Here is a 27,238-nt window from a genome sequence, read left to right as displayed (position 1 = left end):
ACAACTATAATAACAAGAAACACAGAAATAAATTCAAAATGTGTATATTCTGTTTTAGTTTACAAAAACTTATGGTAGCTAACAAGTATCATAAAACCAATATAAAATGCAACAAAGGTCAACAAAATGCAGAGCAAGAGAAACCAACAGAATTAATCTAAGTCATCAGTCAACTCCAGCTTAGGCAAAGGCCTGCTGTAAAGACTTAGACCAGGGGTAGCCAACACAGTGCCCCCCCCCCCCGTTAATTTTTAAACTACAACTTCCATCATCCTTGACCATTGGCTATGCTAGACAAATCAAAATATTTTTTGCCTGGGGACAAGAAAACATCAGATTTTGTGGCAGGCAAACCTATACAAAATGTACTTACAGTGTTTCTCTTGGTATTAAATCCCACTGAGTAAACCCAGGTATTGTGCTGTGAGATCCATAAACAATTTTGTTGTGCTTGCTTTGTAAAGGTTTTTATAGCAAGTTCTGCCTTGTTCAAATTAAGATCTGGTCTTCACCCAATAACCCTCCTTTCCATTTTTTTCCAAATGTCAACATAATCATTCACTACCATTTTGTCTAGTTGACATTTCTGGCTTCAATTTTACATCACCTAAACTGTTTAGAAACAGCCAAGCTTGCAAAGCAGGCAGCTTTAACGGAGATTGCTTATTTTCAGTTTCCTGATTCTGAAACCTGTCTGGGCCACTCGGTCTGGGATACGTGCCCTCTTGGGATTCCCTGTTTAAATGTTAATTTGCTTTGTTATTGGGCACAGATGAAGTTACTTAACTCTGGAGTATGTTGTTGTGTATGATTAGTCCCATTTTAATTGGTATGGGCTTGGAAACCTGGTGTTGTAATCTTTTTTCAAAGGTGGACCTTCTCAGTAGAGACCTAAATTTTGAAGCCACAACAGTGCTAAAAGACAAAAAAGGCAGATTCATTTTTTCCTAAAGGGGTACTAGATGGCCAAACTAAACTGACAATTGGCTCTATATATGCCCCAAACACAAAACAATTAGAGTTCATCCAAAAAAAAATTAAACAAATTCCTCTCCTTCTCTGAAAGGAAAGCAATCCTAAGAGGTTAAAGGTAAAGGTAAAAGTACTCCTGACCATTAGGTCCAGTCGTGGATGACTCTCGGGTTGCGTGCTCATCTCGCTCTATAGGCTGAGGGAGCCAGCATTTGTCCGCAGACAGCTTCCAGGTCATGTGGCAGCATGACTAAGCTGCTTCTGGCAAACCAGAGCAGCGCACAGAAAAGCTGTTTACCTTCCCGCCAGAAGGTAAGCTGTTTACCTTACCTATTTATCTACTTGCACTTGATGTGCTTTTGAACTGCTAGGTGGGCAGGAGAAGGGACCGAACAACGGGAGCTCACCCCGTTGCAGGGATTCGAACCACCAACCTTCTGATTGGCAAGTCCTAGGCTCTGTGGTTTAGACCACAGCGCCACCCACATCCCACAACCTAAATATGAGAGGCACCTCCCTAAAATACATCCATCCTACAATCCCATGGGCTGCCTTCCTCAGAAGGAAACCTCTAACAATTAGAGACTCCTACAAACTACTGAAAGTGCTAAGAAACGGAAGCTGTATTTGGTGCGAGCAATTGAAGTTTAGAGGTAAAAAAGAATACATAGTATTAATAGCATGAGGATGAAGAAAGTTTAGCTGTACTTGCCAGCCGTTACAGAGTACACAAACTGGTCTCCTGAGATTCCACAGTGGCAACATTTTACTTTTAACCAGAGATTTAAAGAGACATTTAATTTTGTCTTTGGCATCGTAGCTAGTTGAAATATATTTTTAGGACACAGTCAACTGCTGAAGCTGTACAACCTCCATTTATTTTAACATGGATTTTGAATTCATCTCACAGAAATTAATGGTTGTTCCAAATTAGCAAATCTCAATAATATTTTGATACAAATATAAATATTCTTGCAAGAGGCATCTATCTTCACAAAACACAACAATAAAGAATTTTTTTTAAATTAAACCTTTGGAAGAAAAGCAAAATAATCAGTTTTGCAACGAGAATCCCTATGCACTAACATCTGCATCTGTAAGTTCTGTTTACCATGACTGCATTTATTCCAAAGTCAATGTTAGGTGCATGGTTTTAAAACCTCAATAATTTGAGGCTGTTGTTTGGTTTATTCTCATTTTCCCCCACTAAGACCTCCTAACAGCTTGCAGGTGCAGTTATAAAGGCTTGTCCTTGGCTTGTCCAAGAGCATCAAGAGATATTAGGGAACATCTTCCTGATATTTTGGGTGTTAACCAGCAAACAATTTTAAACAAAAATCCTGGAAGGACGGATGGCCAGATGGCTAATTAGGTGACAAGCAGTGGGAGCTCAGCTGAACAATTACAGGAAAATCAACAGTTGTCATTATGATAAAGGACGGCTTCAGAGTTCGTTATTGAAGTCATATTCCCAAAGGCTGTGTAGGGGGGAATTTACTTCTGAACATAGTGCTTTAATATTGCTGTGTCTGTTTTGGCCTGAAGCTACATATTAGAAACGATAAAAGAAGTTCTTTCATACAGTTTTAAAATCAGAGCAGTTGCACTGCCAGTATCAACATGACAAAATGCTTTTGGCTACAAAGAGAGAAAGCTCTGTATGTAGTACCAGACAAGTGTGAACAGAAACTTTCCTAGCCAATCAAAGCACAAGCCTTATCTCATCTCTCAAGGTTTTCTACCTTTTTATATTTCAGACGGATTTAGTAACTGTTGCTTTGGCAGTAATTACAGAACAAGTTCAGCACAATTATTCTATCGTCAGAAGATGGGAGTTTTGTTTTCAGGGCCTTTCCTTTGGTCAGTTCTGTGCCAATGTAACCAGGGCACTTGCTGAGTAGTCTACGGAAGGAAGTTACGCAGCAAGGGAACTCCGTAAATAATGTTTCCTTCAGATGGGAAAAGGTAACTTTTTACTGTACTGTGGATAAAAAACATTGTTCTCCATTTTCCCGTTGAAACTTGAAAATAAGGGCTGAGTATTAGGGGTAACAATTTTTTGCTGTAACAAAAAGGTAGACAATGAGCTGCATGGGCTATATTGGGACCTCTCTGAACACTCTGGCGGCGCTAGGTAAAAGACGTTGGATAGGATCAGGGTGAGCAAGTTGTTCAAGCAGTAAATCCAAATACAGTATTTGCAAAGATTGGTTGCCACTACTGAGAATGCCTTCTGCCTGGTTCCCTGTAACTTTGCTTCTTGCAGTGAGGGAACCGCCAGAAGGCCCTCGGCACTGGACCTCAGTGTCTGGGCAGAACGATGGGGTTGGAGATGCTTTTTCAAGTATACTGGGCCGAGGCCGTTTAGTGCTTTAAAGGTCAACACCAACACTTTGAATTGTGCTCGGAAACATACTGGGAGCCAATGTAGGTCTTTCAGGACCAGTGTTATATGGTCTCGGCGGCCACTCCCAGTCACCAGTCTAGCTGCCGCATTCTGGATTAGCTGCGGTTTCCAGGTCACCTTCAAAGGTAGCCCCACACAGAGCGCATTGCAGTAGTCCAAGTGGAAGATAACCAGAGCATGCACCACTCTGGCAAGAGAGTCCATGGGCAGGTAGGGTCTCAGCCTGCGTACCAAATGGAGCTGGTAGACAGCTGCCTTGGACACAGAATTGATGTGCTGTGAGTCCAATGGACAGCTGTGAGTCCAAAATGACTCCCAGGCTGTGCACCTGCTCCTTCATGGGTACAGTTGCCCCATTCAGGACCAGGGAGTCATCTACACCTGCCTGCCTCCTGTCCCCCAGAAACAGTACTTCTGTCTTGTCAGGATTCAACCTCAATCTGTTAGCCACCATCCATCCTCCAATCACCTCCAGGCACTTAGGACATTCACCGCCTTCACTGGTTCTGATTTAAAAGAGAAGTAGAGCTGGGTATCATCCGCATACTGATGAACACCCAGCCCAACCCCCCTGATTATCTCTCCCAGCGGTTTCATGTATATGTTAAAAAGCATGGGGCAGAGGACGGAACCCTGAGGCACCCCACAAGTGAGAGCCCAGCGATCACTCATCCCCCCCCCCACTTTCTGAACACAGCCCAGGAGGAAGGAGCAGAACCACTGCATAACAGTGCCATCAGCTCCCAGCTCCTCTAGACGGTCCAGAAGGATCTTATGGTTGATGGTATCATAGGCCACTGAGAGATCCAGCAGAACTAGGAACCAGCTTTCACCTTTGTCCCTAGTTCGCTGGAGATCAACAACCAGCGTGACCAAGGCAGTTTCAGTCCAAATGGTTCCAAATGGTCCGCATCCTCCAGGCGTGCTTGGAGTTGTTCAGCAACCACCTGCTCAATCACCTTGCCCAAGAATGGAAGATTTGAGACTGGGCGATAGTTGGCCATATTGGCCGGGTCTAAAGATTTATTTATTTTTAAAGAAGTGGTTTAATAACCGCCTCTTTCAGTGGGTCTGGGAAGGCTCCCTCACAGAGAGAAGCATTCACCACCCCGCGGAGCCCATCGCTCAGCCCTTCCCAGCTCGCTTTTATTAGGCAGGATGGGCAAGGATCAAGGAGACAGGTGGTCGGTTTCACTCGTCCAAGCAGCCTGTCCACATCCTCGGAGGTAACAGATTGGAATTGATCCCATGCAGATTCCCCAGCCATGGTGTAATCCTGGGTTATTTCAATAAACCATTTTGTAAATTGGGGTAGTCAATTTGCTGAACTACTTCCTCCTCCCACACCAGCCTGCTTGCCCAGTAAGGTTGATTGGGACAAGAAGTAAGGCCTTCCTTAGCAGCTGCACCAGTTTTATGGAACATCTTGCCCCGTGAGATTCAGAGAGCTCCATCTTCAACTCTCAGACTTTTTCAATTCCTCAAGGCTTTTAATTTGTCAGGCTGAGTTTGTGGAGAACGGTGTTTTATTTGATGTGCCTGCTCTTTTAAGTTTGACATTACTGTTGTTAAAGTTTTAATTTGGGGTTGTTATTGTGTGATGTTTATCTCACCAATAGAATTTTACATTGTGATTTCAATTGATGGAAGTCAGCCTGGTGTACTACATGCATATTATATAAAAATAGAAGCTTTTTTTTTTTTGAGTGGGGAAGGATTAACTCTGCTCTGCCAATCCAATTTCCACCCCCTATTTGAGAATTTTTTCATACAAAAAAGGGGGTGGGATCCTTTGTTAGGAAATTCAGAGTTGAGAAGTTTCATCTCAAACTAAACATTTTAAAATCTAGCCTATCAATGTAATGAAAAGGATGAAAAAAACACACCACAAACTACCATTATTACAATCTTCAATTTAAATAATTCTATTTTACATAGTTGAATACCACACCGTATGTACAATTGTATCCCAACAACACTACTTAACGCAACTGATTTATAAAAACAGACCTCATAAAAGAGGTTTGTTAGTGACAAGACCATGCCATTTATTCTAGTTTTCATATATTCCTTTGCTCTGGCAGATGTTTTGTTGGGTGTGGGTCACCCTGCAGTTTTTAATATTCTTTAAAGTCTTGTTTAGACATGTTTATGGAGAATTAAAGCTGTACTTTCCTTATAATCTCTCTCTCTCTGTGATCTCAATGAATGAATGATGTGTGACTTAATTTGCCAAGCTTTTGATTTCCATCATCTTGGATGAGATCATAGCTTTCTGATCATAACACTTATTTCCAAGTTTACAGGTGAAAAAACTACCAGCCAGTATTGAAATAGTCTCCTATGTGGTAAAATCCTACCTTTTGAAATTCATTTTCCTTTACAAATTGTTTCACCTCAAATTACATACTGATATATCCTCTAGAATGCAGTTAGTTCTACAACTTCATTATGGACATTTTAAAAAAGTAAAAAGTTATGAAGATAATGATTTTATGCTCCAGCTTTCTATAAAACTACACTAGGTGGCTAGATGGTTGGACAGTGTTCTTGAGGCTACCAATTTGACCAAAGTGCGGGAGGCAGTGGAAGACAGGAGGGCCTAGCGTGCTCTGATTCATGGGGTCACGAAGAGTCGGACACGACTAAACGACTAAACAACAACAACAACAACAGGTGGCTACAACGCTGAACAGTCTAGAAGGCAGCATGTCAAAAAGGGAAACAATGTGAACAGAATTTGATAATGCAAGTTACTTATGGCATCTCATAGACTCAGAATTGTACAATTGGATGGTCAACCCCCTGCAATATTTTCTGCACTGAAAAAGCTGCACCCATTTTGAGTACCAGTGATTGCAATGCAGTCTGCCTACTTCCTGTTCAATATCATTGAATTCCAGTACAAGCAATTAAAATGGTGCATAGGAATCAGATTACAGGAAACCACCGTTTGGCGTGCACTCAAAGACCATGCGACCATGCATGCACAGGTTGTTTTCAGACCTGGAAGACGATGTAACGGGTTTATTACGCAATGACCTGGAATACAGCCCCCAAGCAAATCAGGAGGTGCCTGTATACTTTTTTAAAAAACAAACTATGTATAAGACTCCCCCTATTTTTTTGAACCCAAAAATAAGAAAATGAAATCCTAAAATAGAAGTGAAAATCTGGATGATTGGCGGTGGCAAGTTGTTGATCTTTTTTGGGGCGATCACCCTCAAAGTTTCCAGCATGAGGTGCACTGTGGTGCAGAAGCAAAGGCAGCGACAGGGGTGGCACCACACGTTCCCCCTCGGTGGCAGCTGCTGCTGCTGCGGAGAAGCAGCCTCCTGAGCAGGATGCCAAGGAAGAGCTGGCGGAAGGCAGTGGCTGCTCAGCATCGGGCCATGCTACTGAGCTGAGGAAGGTGGTGAGCGGGTTGGGGGCAGGGTGGGAGTTTGAGAGGGGAAGAGGGAAAAAAGGAAAGAAGGGCAAAGGAGAGGTAGCTGAGGCAGCCGCTCTCGATCCGGTGGTTGAGCCGGGGGGGGGGGGGTCAGGAGGCGAGCCAGTCACCAGCATGCAGCTGGGGGGAGGGGGAGAAAGGGGGACGGCAGCAGGAGGGACTGCCTTAGACCGTCCAAGCCAAAATCCTAGACATATGTTTAAATATTTTAAAAATTCCCGCATGTTCTGTGTACAAGACCCCCCAATTTTTTTAAGCAAAAAAACTTGTATTATACACAGTATTTAGAATTCTAGACTGCATCTCATATGCTCAAAACTGGCTTAGTTACATGAATAATCCTTATAAAAGCTCTGTAAAGTAGGTCAGGTATTGTGTTACCTTCCATAGTGTACTGGCAAAATGGATGAGAGGGATACATAGTGACTTGCTATAAGGTTACCTGGCAAGCTTATGGCTGAGGAGAGATTTGAGCTAGGAACTTCCAGACTCACATGTCATTTTCTTAGCTACATGAGTTTTCAAACATATTTAGTTTTAAAAAAAACACACACACACACATTTGTATCACATTTTTCCAAATCTGCTCAAGGAAAGGAATGTGGAGCAGAGCCCTTGATGGTGATAATCTCAGCCGGCAGTTAGTCACATGGTGGGAGAAATGTCATTCTGAGCTATATTCACATCTGAGTCATGAAGAGCTGTAAGGATCAGTACCTGTGCCTTGAATTGAGTTCCCCTCATGGGGAAGCTGGCATAGGACTTGTGCTTGTCTATGTCAGGCTGTATTAACTGCAGCTTCTGAAAGTCTTCCAAGGCAATCCCATGTAGAGCGAATTGGAGTAGCCACCCCTTCAGGTTGCAGAGACACAGGGAACTATGCAAGGATTGTGTATTGACTTGGAACAAAGGCATGCCAGTTCAATTGAAGGAAAGCACTGCAGGTTAGCACTGCCACCTGCTTATCCTACAAAAAGGATGGACTTGGTGGGAGTTCTGAGTCACTATGTACCTGTTCCAAAAGTGGCAAACGTACACAGCTGAACAGGGCTCATCCATCTGACCACAGCCTCCAGGCACTGATTCAGGGCCAAGACAGCTGCTCCAGGCTAATCAGATATGAAATACAGAGCTTGATGTCATCAGCATATTGTGGTTAATAACAGTAATCCCCATTTTGTAAATCCCTTATTATAAATATATGTATATTTTCCCCAAGTACACATTTTTGAATCTACAAATTTAAATTGCTCCCTTCCTTCATGAAGACGTTATTCCGGTCGACACCACAATTTTCCAATTAAATTAGGTAATGTGCACAAGGGCTTGGAAACAATAGAGGGTGGCGTTTCCTGGAATAGGGTGTTGCATGACACAGTTGGAAGCACCAAGCCCATGTACACTCTCCCCCTCACTGCAGTGTTAAATCACCCAGCTCAGCCTTCAGAGAAGAACTAGGAGCAGACACAATTATGTTATTGCTAGAACTGGGTCATATGGAATGGAAAGTTCATTTTGGAGCCCAAATAATATAGTTTAATATAGCCAATTTCAATTGTTTCAAACTTTAGTATGTTAAACTACACTAAATTAGCTACAGAATTGTTCAGAATGCCATATGAATACAAGCCAATATCTTGACAAATGAAGACATAAACCTTTTTATGTGTTGTATTTATAAATGTATTAGATCCTGAGTTGTTCTTCTGAAGACAAAAAGGGATCCTTTGAAGCCCCTGCTGACAAAAGCGGGAGAGACAGTTTTCACACTCTGCATCCCCTGAGTCACTCCCCAGGTTTTCTCAGATGAGAAATACCATGTTAGTCCAATTTCAATCCAGATCGACTTCCGGAGGCGGCGCGAAGGGTAATGGCTGCCCTTTCCTAACTGGGAAGGGAGCTCCGTTCGAGAAAGGGTCGTCCGCTACGGCGAAAGCGGAGACCCACAACGGAAACCCGCAGGTGGCAGAAGCCTGCGGTCCTGGGACCCGGCGGGCGCCAGTAGCGGCCCCCAAAACGTTGAAGGAACCCCGTAAGGGGCTCCGGATCGCAGAGGAGGCTGCGGCGTTGAGGGTCGTTCCGCAATCGGCGGAGTGAAGCCGCGTAGCTGTTGCCAGTGAGCGCTGACCTTTCTTCCTGAAATTCTTGCTTTGAAAACAACAACCCGTGAGTAAATAATTGACTGTATGCAATTTGGAACCTTAAAGCATTAAATTTGGCTGAAAGCGGAGTGACGAAAAACAGGAAGTCCGTCTTCCGCTCCTGTTGAACTTGAACGCAAAGAGCTGGAGGAGTGGAGGCAAAGAGAGACTTTTTAAACTATTTGATCTGAGCACCCACTGAACTTTATCTTAAGTGGAATAACAATTTCATGTACTGGACTTTATGAATTTTAGCTGCATGGGGATATCTTTCTTCTTTTGGAGCTACATTTTAACTAAAAACCCCAGGTGCTGGAGCTGCCTGAGAAATTGAGCTGTCAGTTTGCAGTTTGCAGTTTGGATACTTTGAATCTGAACTTTGAAACAATCTGAGAGAGTCTGAACTTGCTACTTTGAGGCATTTGGACTACTAGTTTGCACCATCAGAAACACTGTTGCTGTATTAAACCCTAACTCTGCTGAAAAATTTTTTATTGAAGGTTCTTGGACTTAGAAATCTGACTTTATTTTAACTGAAATTGATCTCTTCCTTGAAATATTTTAAACTCCCCCTAGAGGACTTGGGACTTATAGCAGTGACTTCTATTTTACTTTCTTTTTCCCGGCCCTCTGTTGACTGTTACCATCTGGGCCGCTGCTTTCTCATGGGAACAACTCAGCTTGACCTTGACTTTTAGATAACTTTGGAATGAGTGGTGCAAGAAGGAGAGGAAGAACTAAACAAACAACTTTGACAACTTTAACCGCAGCCTCACAGGCACGTAGATCATCTGTGCCTACTTTGCCTTCTGAGGAGGTAGCTGCCTCTCTGCCACGGGCAGGGGAGGGAGAAACTGAGGAATTACAATTTGAAGATATGGCCTCAGGGGCAAGCACTGCTATTTTAGAGAAAATTTTTGAAAAATTAGAATCTCTGGACAAGAAAGTAGAATCTTTGGACAAGAAGGCCGATGAGCAAACATATAAAATTGACCAGAACACACAATGTTTAAATAAACTATCTGGACAAGTTGCACAGAATACTCAAGCAATTGGAGAATTGAAGGAGGCTGCAGGGGAAAATCGGAAATTGGCTGAAGATACCAGCCAAAAACTTGAAAATTTAGAACAAGAGGTAAGACCACTCTGCAAACAAGTAGGTGAACACCAGACCTATCTATCTATGATTGAACTGCGGAACCGGGAGAGCAATTTAAGGATAAGAGCAATACCAGAAGTGGAAGAAGGCAACCTAGCTGAGTTTTTGACCAAAGAATTCTCCAAATTTTGGAGTCTAGAGGAAAAGGATTTTAAAATTGTTTCAGCTTTTAGGCTCGGAAGACTTATAAAGAAAGAGAAGCCCAGAGACTGTTTGATAACATTGAGGTCAAAGGAGGAAAGGGACAAGATTCTGGGCCTACACTACGGAAAGTCACTGAACATTTTGGATAAAAGAATTGAGATCTACAAGGATATTCCTAAACAACTGTTAGATCTTAGATCTAACTATTTGGAGTTGACAAGATTACTAAGGAAGAATTCAATTATCTTTAGGTGGGAATTTCCTCAAGGACTATCTTTTACCTTTAGAGGGAAGAAGATCAAAATCAGAACATTGGAAGATAGAGATAAATTTCTGAACGTATACGGAGAGGACCTTCACAAAGGAATTGACCAACTTCCAGGGCCTGAAACACCAGAGGTAACTGCACCCTTGGACCCTGAAGATCCTTTGAACAAGGTACCACCCCTTGAAAAATAACCAGATTTATTCAGGATGTCTCTGCAACTTTTGAGTTGGAATATTAATGGCTGTAACATTCCGGAAAAAAGGAGGAAAATTTTTCATATATTAAAAAAAGAACAATTGGACATTATCTGCTTACAAGAAACACATGTGACTAGGCTCCCTAGAAAGGTGTTAATAAACAAAAGACTTGGCCAAGAATTTATATCTTCGGACAGAGTAAAGAAGCGAGGAGTGGTGATATATGCAAAAGAGAGCCTGTCACCTAAATTTTTATTTAAAGATGAACATGGAAGAATATTAGCAATTGAGATACAACATCAAGGAGAAAAGATTCTGATATTAGGAATTTATGCACCAAATGATGGGAAATCGGAATTTTATAAGAAGTTGCATGAGATTATGCTGGACTATCTGGACTACAACAACATCATTATGATGGGAGATATGAATGGGGTCGTATCGACTAACATGGATAAGTCACAAAGTCAAAATGTTACAAAAGACGGCAGACTACCAAAGACCTTTTTTGAAATGACTGACAATATGGACTGGATTGACATTTGGAGAATTAAGAACCCCCTGGGAAGAGAGGGAACATTCTTCTCTGAAGCCCAGGTGACTTGGACAAGAATCGACAAAATATGGATAACTAGAGGTCTGGCACCCAAGGTTAGAAAAGTGGAAATCTGCCCAAATACCTGCTCCGACCATAACGCGCTGAAGATGGATATGACACTCTTGCCAACCGGCTCCTTTAGATGGAAGATGAATGATAGCTTGTTTAGAGACCAGGAGATTATTAAGAAGGCCCAAAAAACTCTGAAGGATTATTTTGAAATAAATATGAACACTACGGTGGAAAAAAGAACTATCTGGGACGCAAGCAAAGCTGTGATGAGGGGGTTCTTGATACAACAGAACGCCGTAAAGAAAAGGACACAAAATGAAAGGAAAGATAAGATTTTGCAGAAAATTAAAGAATTGGAGAAGAAATTAAGATCAAACCCGAAGTCACAGCCGATTCTGAGAGAAATTAAACTATACCAAGCACAATATTCCAAATTGATAAACCAAGAAATAGAATGGAAGATTAAATTAATGAAACAAAAAACTTTTGAATCGGCGAATAAATGTGGGAAACTGCTTGCTTGGCAGTTGAAGAAGAGACAGAAATTAAATACAGTTACAAACCTAGAAATTGAAGGAAGAAACATTCAGAACCCCATGGAAATTAGAAAGTGCTTCCAGAGATACTTCAAAAAATTATACACTCAAGGGCCGCAAGATGAGGTTGAGATTAATTTCAATCCAGATCTAGCAATAGAATGGAGGCAGCTCTGTCAGCAACCCTATGCTAAGAACTGAACAGGTTCTGTTGGCTCATGACTTCTGATATCAATTGATCATGGGATGAGAGTTGGACATTGGGGGGCGGGGAAAGAGGTGCCCTGGGCACCTTATAGCTGTCCTTTGGCATAAGTCTTTAATTTTTAATTGTTTTTAATTGTGTCCTCAAGATGTTTCCAGAAAGGAGGACTGGCAGATAATAACACAGCACTATGACACTATTTAACTTTTTTTGTCTTGCCAATTTCCAATTTCACTTCAAAGCTACAAGTAATATATTAATACAAAGCTTGCCATATGAAGCATCTCCTTCCAAATGATGTTCACAAGACTGTGTGTTCTGGAAAGGAGCATAGACTTCCTGTGGTGCGGTTAAGTAATATTAGCTCTTGCTTTTAACCGTTTTACAGTAACTCCCCTCCCTCATCTTCAGCTACAAGTTTGCCTCTTATTTCCAGTTCCAGAGAAGTCACTGCCTCCACCCTTTAGGGACTTCCCTAGAAAAGGCAGACACCTCCTGCTCAAATGCAATACTAGCATAGACAATATTATATCTCAGCAGAGAAATGGCCTAAGCTAATCTACACAGACCAGAAATATATGATAAGGAAATTTCCACCCAAGGGATTTATCAGTGCAGTGCTATCCGAAGGGTGGGCTTTCATAGATCTGCATCCTACAAGGACACTACTTTCTGCAAACACTCCTTCCTACCAAAGGCTGCTGAGGCAGAGGAAGGTTTGTCAGTCTTTTAATGTTCTGAAATGACAAGTGGAAGCTCTGCAAATATCTTGGAAGGCTGCAAGAGGTCACTAGTGCCTGTGGGTAATGGGGCTGCAATTCCTCAGGGGAGAGGTTTCCACAATATCTGGTAGGCCTCAATAACATTTCTTGAATCAACATGAGATTGAAGACGTTGAGACCCTGCATCCCTGGAATTTACTTTCAAAGGAAAATATGGTTCCTTATTAATATTAATTGCTGACCAGGATCTGAGAGGCTGTCTGGACACTGTCCATCATAGAGGACCTTAGAGCAGACATAGCCAGTGTGGCTTCAGATGTTGTTGGGCTGCAACTCCCATCTTCCCTGACTACTGATCCTGTCAGCTGGGAAGATGGGAGGTACAGTCCAGCAACCTATGGAGGTCACTACTTTGCCATCCCTAAGAGACTTCTCTTATCTTGAAAATTTTATCTTGCCCTTTGAATCTGAAAGACACAGACATCCTGCTCCACTGGGGTAGATTTGATTGGTATCCTTGGCCAAGACTATTTTTACAAGGAGATGGTTCTGCATTAGATTTCCAAGTTGTCCTCTCATACACTTATTTAGTGGCAGACTTTCATTCTTCTGGCAGACCTCCATTCTTCTGTAACAAGTATATCATTGTTTTCATGATATACCAATTTCTAGAATTTAACCGCAGAATTATCTGAGTTGGGTATTGATTGCAAACAGATTAAACCTTCCTCAATAAGAGTCCTTTAAAGAGTTTGCCTTTAAAGTATTATTCTTTTTAAATCTTGATCCTAATTAGAACTTGAACTGCAGTGCAGCTGTTCCAAGATTTGATTAATCTACAAATTGGAAGAAACAACAATAGACGGTAATAAAGAGAAGAATAATGAGCAGGTATAAATAAATTGTTTCTGTTTGCACTGCAAAATGAAATCAAGACCACTGCCTGGAAGGTTATTTAATTTAATTAAACTGAAGGCCAAACATTCTTAATATAAACTCATAAAATGCAACATTAAATTTTTCCTTTAAGCAGGGAAAAATAAAACTGTTTCAAAGCCAAAGGAAATGGGAAATTTCTGATCCAAATGTCAATGACATCCAAGATATTTAATTAGGAAATTCTATATAAAGGAAGGTTGCAAGTTAGAAAAACAACTACCGGCAGATTCTTAGCTTTCCTTCTACTTAAGGCAACTGGAATAAAAGTCTTCGAAATTCAGCCTAGTACATGCCTTGCTCAGAGCCTGAAAAGGAGATTGGTTTTGAACTCATGTTTAGTTCTCCTGTCATAAAATATCATTACAGACTCTGTTAATGCAAAAGGCTGAAACTCAATGCACTTCAGAAATATTATAAACACACAGAAATTCTATATTCTTCTAGCATTTCTCTTCAAGTTTGGATATGGGCTCTTTCTTGATGGTTTATTTTTTTTGGGGGGGGAGCATTTGTGAACAATAAATATCCTCACGAAGTTACATTATCCAAACTGCATCTTAATGAGGGATGGCAGACATCCCATATTTTACTAGACTTCCCTACACTGGAACGTTTGCAGGAAACAGTGTCCCATCTCACAAGGAGTCCTACACTCCAAGGAAGTGGAGGAGTATCATACCAACCAAAGTGACAGAAGCTGTGCCAGAATGCTGCAACACTTCAATCTATGTAGTTACTGGTTTTAAATTGCAAATATATGTTGTACACAGCTTCCATACCCTCCTTTGTCTATTTCTTTCTCTTAGGCTAGACCCCCCCCCCTGCACTGTTTTAGGAAGGAAATAAGATCCAGTTTGCTACTTGATTTGTAATTTACAAAAGAACTCAGCAACATTGCCAGTTGCTCTGCTTTTCCATTTATGCTTTTCCAAAGCAAGACTTAAAACTGTATGCCTCTGAATAATAGTTGCTTGGGTTCATGAGCAGGAGAGTGCTATTCCCCTCATGTCTTGTTTTACATCAGCATCTGGTTGGCCACTGTGAGACCGCTCAACTCAATGGGCTTTTGGTCTGATCAAGCAGGTTCTTCTATTATTTTCTGTTCAAGGCTTGCAACACCTAGATAGCCTGGGGGCCGGATGTGGCCCAGTCGCCTTCTCCATCCAGCCCGCAGATGGTCTGGGAATCAGTGTGTTTTTACATGAGTAGAATGTGTCCTTTTATTTAAAATGCATCTCTGGGTTATTTGTGGGGCATAGGAATTTGTTCATTTTTTATAAAAAAAATATTTAGTCCGGTCCCCCACTGAGGGACAGTGGACCGGCCCCCTCCTGAAAAAGTTTGCTGACCTAGATCAATGTCAACATAAGATTTGTCTAATCTAGTTGTTCAAACTGGAAAACCATGGAACTGAACAAATAACATGTTGAGGACATGTAAATATATATAAATGTCTATATCACAGAAAAACTGCAGCACCTGCTGGGTGGAAGCAGCCCTCAATTAGCCCATAGTTGTCTTTGAAAGTACAGTGGTGCCCCGCAAGACGAACGCCTCGCAAGACGGAAAACCCGCTAGACGAAAGGGTTTTCCGTTTTGGAGGCGCTTTGCAAAACGAATTTCCCTATGGGCTTGCTTCGCAAGACGAAAATGTCTTGCGAGTTCCTGCGGGTTCCCCCCCCTTTTTCCCCTTTTCCTAAGCCGCTAATCAGCTGATCCGCTGATAAGCCGCTTAACAGCTGATCGCTAAAAGCCGCTAAATCGCTAATAGCGCTAATCCGCTAAGCTGTCAATGGGCTTGCTTCGCAAGACGAAAAAAACCGCTATACGAAGAGCCTCACGGGACGGATTAATTTCGTCTGGCGAGGCACCACTGTAGGCATAAATAATAAGTAATGTCTGGGATATGAGATTTCATTCTTCTTGGATTCACTGGCTATTTATTTAGTTTTTGATGACATCCTACCACTATATTTGCTTCAAAGTCTTTCTGAAAGTTTGGGTTCATGCTTCCACAGTGACCTCAGTTTTCTTCACATTGCTGTCTACTTTGTAGTTTCAAATCAAAAGCAGCCTTGCATTATGATTTCTTGTATCTGCTCATTTGGCGTATATTATTTTCCCCAGCCATTTGATATGATTCAAATTTTCCAAAGGAAAAAAAATTAAGTGAAGGAAAATCATAACATTAAGGCTTAATAAATGCCCATATCTTAAGCAGCACAAAATAAGACTGAGTAGACTAAGCTCTTGGCAGACTGCTATGTTCCCTGCACCCACTGTCAACAGCAGTCTCTCCAGCTTTCAGTATTATTTATGTACTTTAAATGTGTTTATCTTCCATTTCTTTTGGGAGGAAAGGATGCTTATAGCGCAGTGAAACAAATGGCCATATTCAATAAACGTATCACAACACAAAAGCCTAAAAATATTAGAAATACAGATTAAACTACAATAGATTCTGCAAGCACTGGCCTAAATAAAAATGACTCATTCCTAAACCTTTTGAAGATTATATTTACTGACTTCCCTGTGGAAGTATCTGCATTGTACCTAACACAGGACTTGAAGGTTAAGACTAACACTTGCAGTAGTTTCAGGTTAGATCTCACTTGGCCTCAGAAGATGGGTCGCAACTTGCAATGAAGGCTGTCCCACACAGAGAAAATATTACCTGCAGTGGTTGCAAAATTTTCTGGGCTAGTGAGCACATTTGGAATTTTGACATGTGGGGAGGAACAACTCCTAAAGAAGCATGTTGAAGTGAACCATCATTGTTGTACCATCACAAGTATTAATAAATTGTTTATGCAGAACAATTTAAAGGAATGGCAGATATCACAAATGGTAGAAATTGTGATTCTGTGCCTAGTTATGCTACTCCCCACTGATTTCTTTGGAACTTGGGGTTCATGATAAATATGTGTCACAATTAATAGAAACTAGTGGATAAAAAACAATTACTCCATATAGCAATTACTCCATATCTAAAATTAAACGTGAACACTAAAATAATGAAAATATTATATATGAGTAGAAGTAGGCAATGGTTCAGTACAGTTAACTGTACTGTAATTTTGAAGTAATATCAGTTACTACATCTTCAGCATATGGAAAACATCCCGCTATATATTTCCATTTCCTCTGACCTGACAGTACAGCTGAAAAACTCATCAACAAACAATAACGGCAAAGAGCCTGAATGGAAAGGTACGTAAGTGAAGCTTAAACTAGAATAGAGGAATCCAGTAAAACTTCTAGCTTGCAAAAAGCCGTGTGTATGCAGTAAGGGATAGATATTCTGGCTAGACTTAATGGAGAAAATGTATGAACAATTTGCTGTATAAAAAGGTTTTCAATCTATTAGTCCTTCTAGCAATATAGACTATCTGGAGTCATAAATGCATACCTCCCATCCAATCTAAGAATGATTATTATGATAAACTTTTAAAAAAACAGATTTTCCTTCTCCGTGCTCTTTTAGATTCTTCCAGTGAAAGCAGTCTATAGCTCCTATAGTGGTAGGAAGTTACTCAATGATAAACTAGAACCCATCATGCTTGTGGGTTGATTATGCTTGGGTACTTTGTTCTAGGTACCATACAAGATACAATACATAGTAGTATCACTCCAGTGTTACCTTGGTGCTAGGTCTGAATGGCCATGGACTGCATGTTGATTTGAGAAACATGTATTCCTGCTTCAACTTGTTAAGACAATGCCTGCACGCTGATACTTATGAAGAGAAGTATTTCCTAAGTCCCATTTTCTAGGGGTACTGAGTTCACGGTGGTTTGCTTTAAAGGATCGTCATATACACAAAAGAGAAAAGGAAATGGCTTATCCAAGAATAAAACAATAATTGAAGTGCCTTCAAAGAATTCACAAGCCTATGGCCAGTTCTGAGCACCAGTTTCAGAAGAAGGGTATTGTTAAAACTAGAATGTGTCAAGAGAAGGACAATGAGGGTAGCCCTATTCAGGGAAGTTTTTAATATCTAACGCTGTGCTGTTTTTAACACTTGATTGGGAACCGCCCAGAGTGGCTGGGGAAACTCAGCCAGATGGGCGGGGTATAAAAAATAAAAATAAAAATAAATAAATAAATTAAATAAAATGAAGGTGGTGAGGAACCTGGAGGCCAAGTCCTGTGGGAGAAAGGTTGAAGGAGTTGGGTGCCTTCAGTCTAGAGAACATGCAATAAGATTGCCATATTCAAATATTTGAAAGTGGGTTGGATGGTAGGATTCTAAAGCATAGCAGTCAGATTGTACCAAAAGGATTTTATAAAGAAAATAAAAATTAAAAGCATTAGAGAAAACAATAGTAGAATCCCATCTGAAGGTACTACAGTATGCACTAAATAGTGGCCTTTAAGAGGGGCGACCTTCTTTCTTATATCCCATTCCAGTTTGAAACGTGAACTAAAAATACACCCTGGAAAACTATTTCCATGATCCAAGTTAAAATAGCAAAGGCATGTAGAAAGGCACTTTCAGTGGTTTCCTCACCAACTATAGAACTATTCCCTACAGTGGTACCTCAGGTTACAGATGCTTCAGGTTACTGAAGCTTCAGGTTACATATGCTTCAGGTAACAGACTCCGCTAACCCAGAAATAGTACCTTGGGTCAAGAACTTTGCTTCAGGATGAGAACAGAAATCGTGTGGTGGCGGCGCTGTGGCAGCAGGAGGCCCCATTAGCTAAAGTGGTACCTCAGGTTAAGAACAGTTTCAGGTTAAGAACGGACCTCCAGAACAAATTACGTAAGTTCTTAACCCGAGGTACCACTGTATTTGTAACTAAGGATGAAGCAGTTATCAGAACATTCCCAAGGTATCGCTTGATGGCCAGGGCCATGGTCATCCAAGTTCTTTACCACCATTCATTTCTTCAAACAAAGAAGCCAAAATTGAATGGATATTTTAAAATTTGTGTCCCCTCTTCAACCCCTGTTGGAGAGCTGTGTAAGACCAGAATAAAAGAATAGCATTCAACGTTGCACAAGACTTCCACCTGTGCAACAGAACTTCCCCTTCTTGCTCCCTAATTTGCTCTGCAGGGACCCTCAATGCTCTGCAGCAGATCTGAATGGGTGCAGGGGGAGGAGGGGAAAGTTATGCTGAGCAGGCTGAAGTCGGTTCTGCTTGCACATGGACACCACTAGTTACAATTCAAAATCTTGTAAATATACTGAAGCAATAAAAACAGCACAGCTGTTTGGAACTGGCTGCAGATAAATCCTTGGGTGGGCAGCAGAAGAGGTCATAAGAGCTTTGGGGATCTTCAGTGCAATCTTATTCTTTTAGTGTTGTTTTCTTTTCTGTTATTAAGGGAATAATTTTGATAAACGATGTTTAAGCAGAAACCTTACTAACCTAAACTACTAAATTTAACTGAAAACTTTGCTGTAGATTGCATCTTCTCTGTATATTTGTTTGATGTGGCTAAACGGTTTGAAGAGGTTATGCAAGTGGCAAGGTTTTGTTTTTTTTTTTTTAAAAAAAGATACATACAGCAAGCCAGTTATTTGTTACAGAGCATTACCATGAAAGTCATTCTGTAAGATAGCCTACTGTGAAGGGGCACTAAAGGAGTTCCACTAAACAAACTCTGAATAAAGACTTTTCTGTTCTCTTCTATGAGAGGGAACTGATAAACTTCTAGTCATTGGAAATGACTGTGCAATGCTTGAATTACACACACATGCATGTACTGTGATGCATTATCACATGATACTTTACTTTTCCAAGAATAACCTCATAAAATGAAAATACTTCATAACCATGATCTTTCGCGTCTTAAAAGTTAGTTATTTGGCAGTCTCTAATGAGATTTAAAATCTTAATTGTTTACTGAAGGAGAGAGATTATTAAATAAGCTGTTTTCCTTTAAATGCCAACACTTTTCCAAAAATATATTTTTAAAAAGCTACTATATGTATTTTATTTACTATGGGCCAAATGAATTTCACATATGTGAGAAGAAAATTGGCATCAACCACATGTGAAATAAACTCTTGGCAGGCTAAGTACAACTGCTTGCCATTTAGAAGATTGGATTCAGGAGAAATGCCTTTTATTTTTTCTCAAATCAGGAAACTTAGCAGAAGAAAAACGGAAGTGACTTTTCAGGTAATGCTCTGTAGCAAAGTTGTATCATCCTGAAGGCCTCATTTACTTAACTTTACTCCAATCATCAGCTTACTGTGAAGATTCTATGCCAGCTTAAATACAAAGAGAGGAAATCATGAAACATCGCTCTCATTGATGGAGCATTTGCGAACTGAGGGTTGCCCTTCCCATTTGTCAGTAAAAACAATGATTCACAACATCCCAACAGCCGATTATATTGTCATGCCTTCCCCAATTCCAAGCAGTGGGGAGTTTAAGGGGGTTCATTTGTCTGGGTTTTGTTTCCTTTGTAAGGAGTTCATGTGAGTACATATTAGGAGTATATACTAGGAGAAGAAAGTACCTTTTAAAAAATTACTCAAAACAGCATATGGTTCTTTTTTCCAACAACTTCTGACAATCAACCAATCTCAGTCAGGAGTAAACTAAAAGTAGAAGAAAAACTCTAATAGCGCACGTAACAGAGGGAGACTATATAACGGTGCACCTTTAGAGGCAAGCAGTTCAGCACTTACCTTTTGCCATGGTAACCTAGAGCCAAAGCAAAATTGTGTGCATAAACCTGTATATCTCACTTTTCCTTTTCCTTGCTGTTTTCATTAACTTTTAAAGGTTCTGGCAGATTGTCAGGCAGATGTTTTCACTTTGCATTGCTATTTCAGCACCAACCACGCAATCCAGAACAGTTGGACTACAATTTTTATGAAAACTACCTTGCATTTGATTTTCTGCATCTTCCAAGGTAAATTGTTTAGGGCAGGTAAGAACAAGGGCATGACAGCAGCTAATGATGGCTAGTTGGATTATAGGAATTGTCTACTAAACTTTCATTCTGATTTGCATTCACTGACTTTTACTGCAACTTGCTTTTCAGTTGCAACACACATTAAAAACAAAGCATGCTTGTAAAAGCTTAAAAAGAAGAACTGCATCCCTTAATGCTCACTTTCCAGCAAAGCGTTCAAGTGGTAGAATGCCAGGAGAAACCCTGAATCCTTTTGCTCCTCTGCACAAAATTCCTCCTGACCATTTCCAATAGAGAAATTTGATGTGTGAACTAGCAGTTGTTGCTACATATATACACTGAAATATACACTGCTGAAATGTTCATAGTAATTCCAATGCCTTAAGAGTGACCCTGGCAATCTGAAGAGAAGTAGCAGATTGTGCCAGCATCTTTTTACATCAACAAGTGTGTGCCAATGGAACAAAAAAGGACTATGCCACAAGCAAAAGGGGAGAAATCGTCTCTCTCTCTCTCTCTCTCTCTCTCTCTCTCTGTGTGTGTGTGTGTGTGTGAGAGAGAGAGAGAGAGAGAGGGAGAGGGAGAGGGGGGGAGGCTGCAGGAATTAGGGCATGTAGAATTTTCCAACTTTCAAATTCCAAAAATAAGGAGTGAAGAAGAAATTTGCTAGAATTAACTTTCACCCCCTAAAATGACGCACCCTACTAGGGGATGTCCAAATTAGTCACCCCAATTTAAGAAGAGACACTCCTTCAAATAGATGCTGTATTTAATGCAAGGATGGCCAACTTGTAATCCAACAACATCTGGAGGGCCACAATTTCCAACCCCCCTCAGAACTAGTGATGCTGGCTGGCACTGATGGGAATTAGAGTCCAACAACAACTGAAGGACTACTGACACTCCTCTCCTGTTTTATGAGGATGAAACAAAAATGTTTTAGGTGAAGTATTTATTGAAAATGGGTGCTAATTTTACTTCTTCTTTTTTTAAAAAACAAACTTGCCATCTGAAAATTATGTTCAAAAGTACCGTATTTTTCGCTCTATAGGACGCACTTTTTCCCCTCCAAAAATTAAGGGGAAATGTGTGTGCGTCCTATGGAGCGAATGCAGGCTCCTTGGCTTCAGCAATAGCAACGCGAAGCCTCCGAAGCGCAGAGGGAGCACTCCCTCCGCGCTCCGGAGGCTTCGTGTTGCTTTCGCTGAAGCATGGAGAGCGAGAGGGGTCGTGTGCACTGACCCCTCTCGCTCTCTAGGCTTCAGGGATAGCCGCCTGAAGCCTTTGGAGCGCAGCGGAACCTCGTGCTGCACTCCAAAAGCTTCGGGTTCCTTTTGCTGAAGCCGGGAGAGGAAGACTCTCCTGGCTTCAGCAGAGAGGGAGAGCTGCGCAGCGCCCCTTCAGTGAAGTGGGAGGAGAAATGGAAGGGGCTCCATTTCTCTGGCCGCTTCGCTGAAGGGGCGCTGAGCAGAGAGGGGGAGAATTTTTTTTTTCCTGTTCTCCCCCTCCTATAATCCAGTGTGTCCTATGGTCCGGTGCATCCTATAGAGCGAAAAATATGGTATGTTACAGAGAAAGAGTGAAAAAACTTGCACAGTACAAAAGCCAAACTAAACATAAACATAAACCCATTTACAACACACTTACTACAAAGATAAGAATGTACAGTGGTACCTCGGGTTACATACGCTTCAGGTTACAGACTCCGCTAACCCAGAAATAGTACCTCAGGTTAAGAACTTTGCTTCAGGATGAGAACAGAAATTGTGCGGCGGCAGCAGAGGCCCCATTAGCTAAAGTGGTGCTTCAGGTTAAGAACAGACCTCCAGAACGAATTAAGTTCTTAACTCGAGGTATCACTGTATATAGAATTTAACCACAAGATGTCAAGAGATAAATTCCATCAAGAAACAGAAAACTTGGTCAGTGACAAGAAAATATTTAAGGAGGCATTCCAAACTCAAGGTACCACACTGGATCCCCTTAACTTCTGAAGTTGGGGTTTCTTGAATAAAGATTTTGTTGCTGATCCCATATATACTTGCCCACACATTGAGAAGATTGTTCTTCACGTAACAAGGTCATATATACGACAAAACCAGCACTTTGAATTGTGTATGAGTGTCTTTCAACAATACACACCAGAATTTGCTCGTCACATTCTTACCTAGAAGTAGCTTATAAATTCCTTTCATGGGTTGCATACACAACATAAAATACATGGTGGCAGCCTTCCATGGACAATACCAAGGCATGGGGTGAAACGCGTGTCCTCCCACTAAATCTGCCCAGAAAGGTCTCCTAATCCTGCGTGGGAAACTGCAGCGGAAGGGGAAGCCAACAAGGGGGATAAGAACATCAGAGCTTTACTGAATCAGACCAAACCTGTCCAGCAGCCTGCCTTTTACAGTGGCCAACCAGATGCCTCTGAACATCTCAAGGGCAGGACATGAAGGCAAAAGCCCTTTCCTACTGTTGCTCTCCAGCAACTCCCTGAACCTGGAGGTAGCAGACAGCCACCAGAATTAGTAGCCATTGATTAGGGTGGCCAGGTGTTCCCCTATAACACCAGAATGCCTGCTATAGTATGTCCTGTCCTGGTGTTCTCTTTTGCTATTTGTCTAGTATTGAAAGGGGCCAGTGGGAGGTAGTCTTGTTTGTCTGTCTCTAATTGCTTTACAAGGCTGCTCACAGCTCAGGAAGATTTCTGGGGCAGAGGGAGGGGCAACACCACAGCGGGGTCTCCTCATGCTCCCTCACTAATTTCCCAAGTCAAGAGCAAAACAGAATCTACTCCTCCTCACCTGAGCAGCTGCAGATTTGGATAGGAGAGAGGCAGGCATGACGGAGGGACTATTTGGACTGGAACGTAAGTGAGCAATGCCGAACTGCACTTTGCCTAGTGCCTAGTGCCTAGTGCCTAGTGCCTTTGCTATTTTGCTTGAATTTCCTAAACTACATTGAAGTTTGAAGCAGCAGCAAGATGCCTGAAAGGTAGGCAAGAAAGGTAGGCAAGACAGGCAAGAACTAGGTTCTGGGGTTTTGGGGGGCAGGGGGAGGTAGTGTTACAAACTGGGATAGAAAAGCTGGGAGCCAAATGGCTTACTGGACCTGGGTTGTGGGTGCCAAACAGAATGTCTAATTGCCATGTGGGGGGTGGGAGTGTCAGTAACACTTTTTATTATTTTGATAAGCATGAATTAATACGCAATTCACGTAAGTGACACATTGTTAATATCACATTTTTAGCAGAAATTGATAATACATGTTTAATTTGGTGTTTACAATAAAAATACTGGTACCAAACTTCAGTTTTCAAAACACTACTCTTTACTGTTAAACTCCTTAACATATTGCCTATCCTTAACATATACTTTGAGGCTTCAAAGCACATACATTTCAGTAATCCTTGTATGTCAGCCATGCACAAAAAATAGCACCCAGACTTTTTGAGGTGCTCGCAAATGGAGAATCTTTAGGTGCAAAATGCGCCTGGTGCCCTGCTAATTTCGAACCCTTGGGAGAGGATGCTGATGTCTATTCTTCTGATTTTTTTAATGATGCAAATTAGTGCTCTATTCCTACAACCTGTGATCTATTGTAATCTGTGCAAAACTTCCCAGAGGGAGCTGACTTTACTTCCTTTGCTAATTGAAAAGCCTGGTGTTGATGTTTGTGTAAATTCTGTCAACACCAAATATTAGATCTCTCAGTGGAGCAGCAACTCTGTTAATTTTTTATTTTTTACTCTATTGGCATATTAAGATGACCAATTGTGTGACCTTCTATATGCTTGATAAATAATAATACTTTCCACCAATTTACCACAGAATAGATTGTAATCTCCTGGATTCTTCTCCCCACCAACCCACTTTTTAAAATTTGATGTTACACTGTTTGCTTCCCACAGTCCCTCTCGTCCATTAAAAGCTAAAGCAGCACTGTATGAAGTTCCCACTTAAATAAATCTCTGAACTGCACTCTCTAAATTTACTTCAGCTTGATACAAAGAAAGGTCCTTACCACATCCCCATAAAGTGAAAACAATGCCAGTTACTAACCTTATTGCATAGCAGTTCCAAAGCTCTCCCCATATTAGGATTTCAGAAAAGCTGTCTTGCACCTCACTTTTATAAGAATTTTAAAACACTGTTTTATACATGCATTTCCAACAAATAAAATACCCAAAGGTTGAACTACAGGCAACTCCTGTTTTAGGAGTGACCAATATGTGCACAATCGTACACACGCGCACAGCCCCGAACCTGGAAGTGACCTAGAAACATCAAAGACGTAACAGAAACATCACTAAAAGGGTGGAATGGGGATAGGAGCAGAACAAGGCGTTTGCAGGTGTTTTCAGTGGGTTTCTGATTTCACACAAGTGCACAATGACCTGGAATGCAAAGAGATGACACTGACATTTGGTGTCAGACGCACTACTTCTGTGTAAAGCACTTTGGTGTATATTAACATGCAGATGACCACCACTGACTCTCTGGCATGTTTGAAAACAACCACCCAGAATTTGCACCTAATTTGTACAGCATCTGATTTTCATTAGAAACTAGAATTGTTTGACACAATAATTAATCTAGTGCAGTAAGATCTCATCTTCACTGTAAAGCAAGTTGTTAATCTTACACTCCCTCTTCTCTAACAATAAAAAGAAATTTTGCTAGGACCATATTTACATGCTTCCATTTCATTTACCATGATTTAAAGTCATAAACCTGTGACGTCTCTCCGGAAATACCAAATAAAGTCAAATCATAGACTGTAATTGAGAAGATTTTGATGATCACAGCTTAGAGGATACAATAATACCTGAGAGAAACACCATGTAAAAGAGCAGATTAACTGGCAGCTACTGTTACTATTTGGCCAAATAAAGTTTTGCCAACAAGTTAATACCCTTAAATTTCCACTTTTTTGTATTTTTCTATGAGCAGAAATATAAAGGTAAAGGGACCCCTGACGGTTAAGTCCAGTTGCGGACGACTCTGGGGTTGCGGCACTCATCTCGCTTTACTGGCCAAGGGAGCCGGCATTTGTCCGCAGACAGTTTTTCTGGGTCATGTGGCCAGCATGACTAAGCCGCTTCTGGCAAAACCAGAGCAGCGCACAGAAACACCATTTACCTTCCCGCCAGAGTGGTACCTATTTATCTACTTACACTCTGACATGCTTTCGAACTGCTAGGTTGGCAGGAATATACAGAAATATACTTGCTATGTAATACATTAATATGGATTCAACCTTCTGTTTAAGTAAGCGTTCAAAGGAACTTAATACTGACCAAAACTTAAAATTCCCCTCTGGTCATATACAAGTTTAATAATAATTAGAGCAGCTAATTTGAGATTGAAGATGTCGAACGAGATAATTAGAGCAGAATTCACTGGGTTATCTTGAAGACGAATAGTGTAGTAACACTTTTGACATATTAAAGCAGTTTTTTGGTAAGAGGCTTTTTTGTTTCTTTCACAATCTGAATTGCCAACATTCCTTCACCCAGAAGCAAGAGCTTTCATGAACATGACATCAGAGCATCACAGTGAATGAGGGAAGGGAGATGGGGCAGGATTACTGCAACACAGTAAATTGCTGCAATTAGCATGTTTTCTAAAAGGTCAGGGATATTAACATTAGTATACAGCATGATGCAAAGCCGGTAAGCCTTTGGGCTTACCTTGGAAAAGAATAGCTGACAAATTATTACATTTCACAGGATCAGGAAACACGATGAGTGCCTTTCAAAGTTTTTTTAGCCACCAAATGTGTAGAAAACAACAACAAAAATGATCAAGAAACTGGAACATAAGAAAAGGCTGCCGGATCAGGCCTCTGGCCCATCTAGTTCATCATCCTGTTCTCACAGTGGCCAGCTAGCTGCCTATGATAAGCCTGAAAGCAAGACCGGAGTGTAACAAGATTCCCCACTTGTGTTTCCCGGCATCTGCCATAGAGGAGCATGCTGCCTCTGAGAGGAAGGAGAACATAGCCCAATTTTCCACAAATCTGTCTAATCCCTTTTTAAAGTGGCCATCCCTTTATGTTTTGGGAGTGAATTCCATGATTTAGCTATGCACTTTGTCCTCACAATGGAATACCATACTTTTCTGTGCAAAAGATGCCCCCATGTATAAGACGCCCCTTATTTTGGGGGACTCAAATTTCAGGAAATGGGGGGAAATGGCACAGAGTTGTGGAGCTTTTTGGGGGGGATTATCCAGGGTTGTTGAGTTTTTTTTAGGGGGGTTGCCTATAATCACTCACCCGCACACGTCACAAAATCCGTGTCTCATCCTCTCACCAGAAGCTGCCAATCACCCGCCCAATTGTGGCAGTGTCAGCAAATCAACACCACCCATTGATGCAGCAACCAGTAACATTCACAATAGCTGCTAACAGCCACGGCAGCAACCAATCAAATGCACTACCCATGTATAAGACAACCCCCATTGTTTAGCATGATTTTTAAAGAAATAAACCTAGTCTTATACACGGAAAAGTACGGTACTTTATTTTATCTGTTGTGAATCCTCCAGCATCCAGCTTCAGGGGATGGCCAAAAGTTCAAGTGCTAAGTATGAGAGAGGCAGATCTTT

The 27,238-nt window shown here is 41.2% G+C and overlaps 1 protein-coding gene and 1 long non-coding RNA gene across 6 annotated transcripts in view; one reads left to right on the top strand and one right to left on the bottom strand.

Moving 5' to 3' along the window:
* ATG7 (autophagy related 7) overlaps positions 1-27,238 on the bottom strand; it is a 98,797-nt gene that overhangs the window by 10,912 nt on the left and 60,647 nt on the right. The gene's annotated exons all lie outside the window — the stretch shown is intronic.
* Positions 2,825-27,238, top strand: part of LOC309334380 — a 39,603-nt gene continuing 15,189 nt past the window's right edge. For 2 of the 4 annotated variants that reach the window (XR_014153057.1, XR_014153058.1), the window contains exon 1: positions 23,545-23,621. This is a non-coding gene — a long non-coding RNA (uncharacterized lncRNA). Of the gene's footprint in view, positions 2,938-13,610; positions 13,701-23,544; positions 23,622-27,238 lie in introns of those variants that run through there. The other 2 variants (XR_014153055.1, XR_014153056.1) reach the window with 2 other exon arrangements.

Source organism: Podarcis erhardii (genome assembly GCF_964252035.2).
Source record: "Podarcis erhardii genome assembly, chromosome: 2".
Lineage (NCBI taxonomy): Eukaryota > Metazoa > Chordata > Lepidosauria > Squamata > Lacertidae > Podarcis > Podarcis erhardii.
The sequence above is the reverse complement of the archived record's forward strand: the minus strand, read 5'-3'. Positions and strand labels throughout refer to the sequence as shown.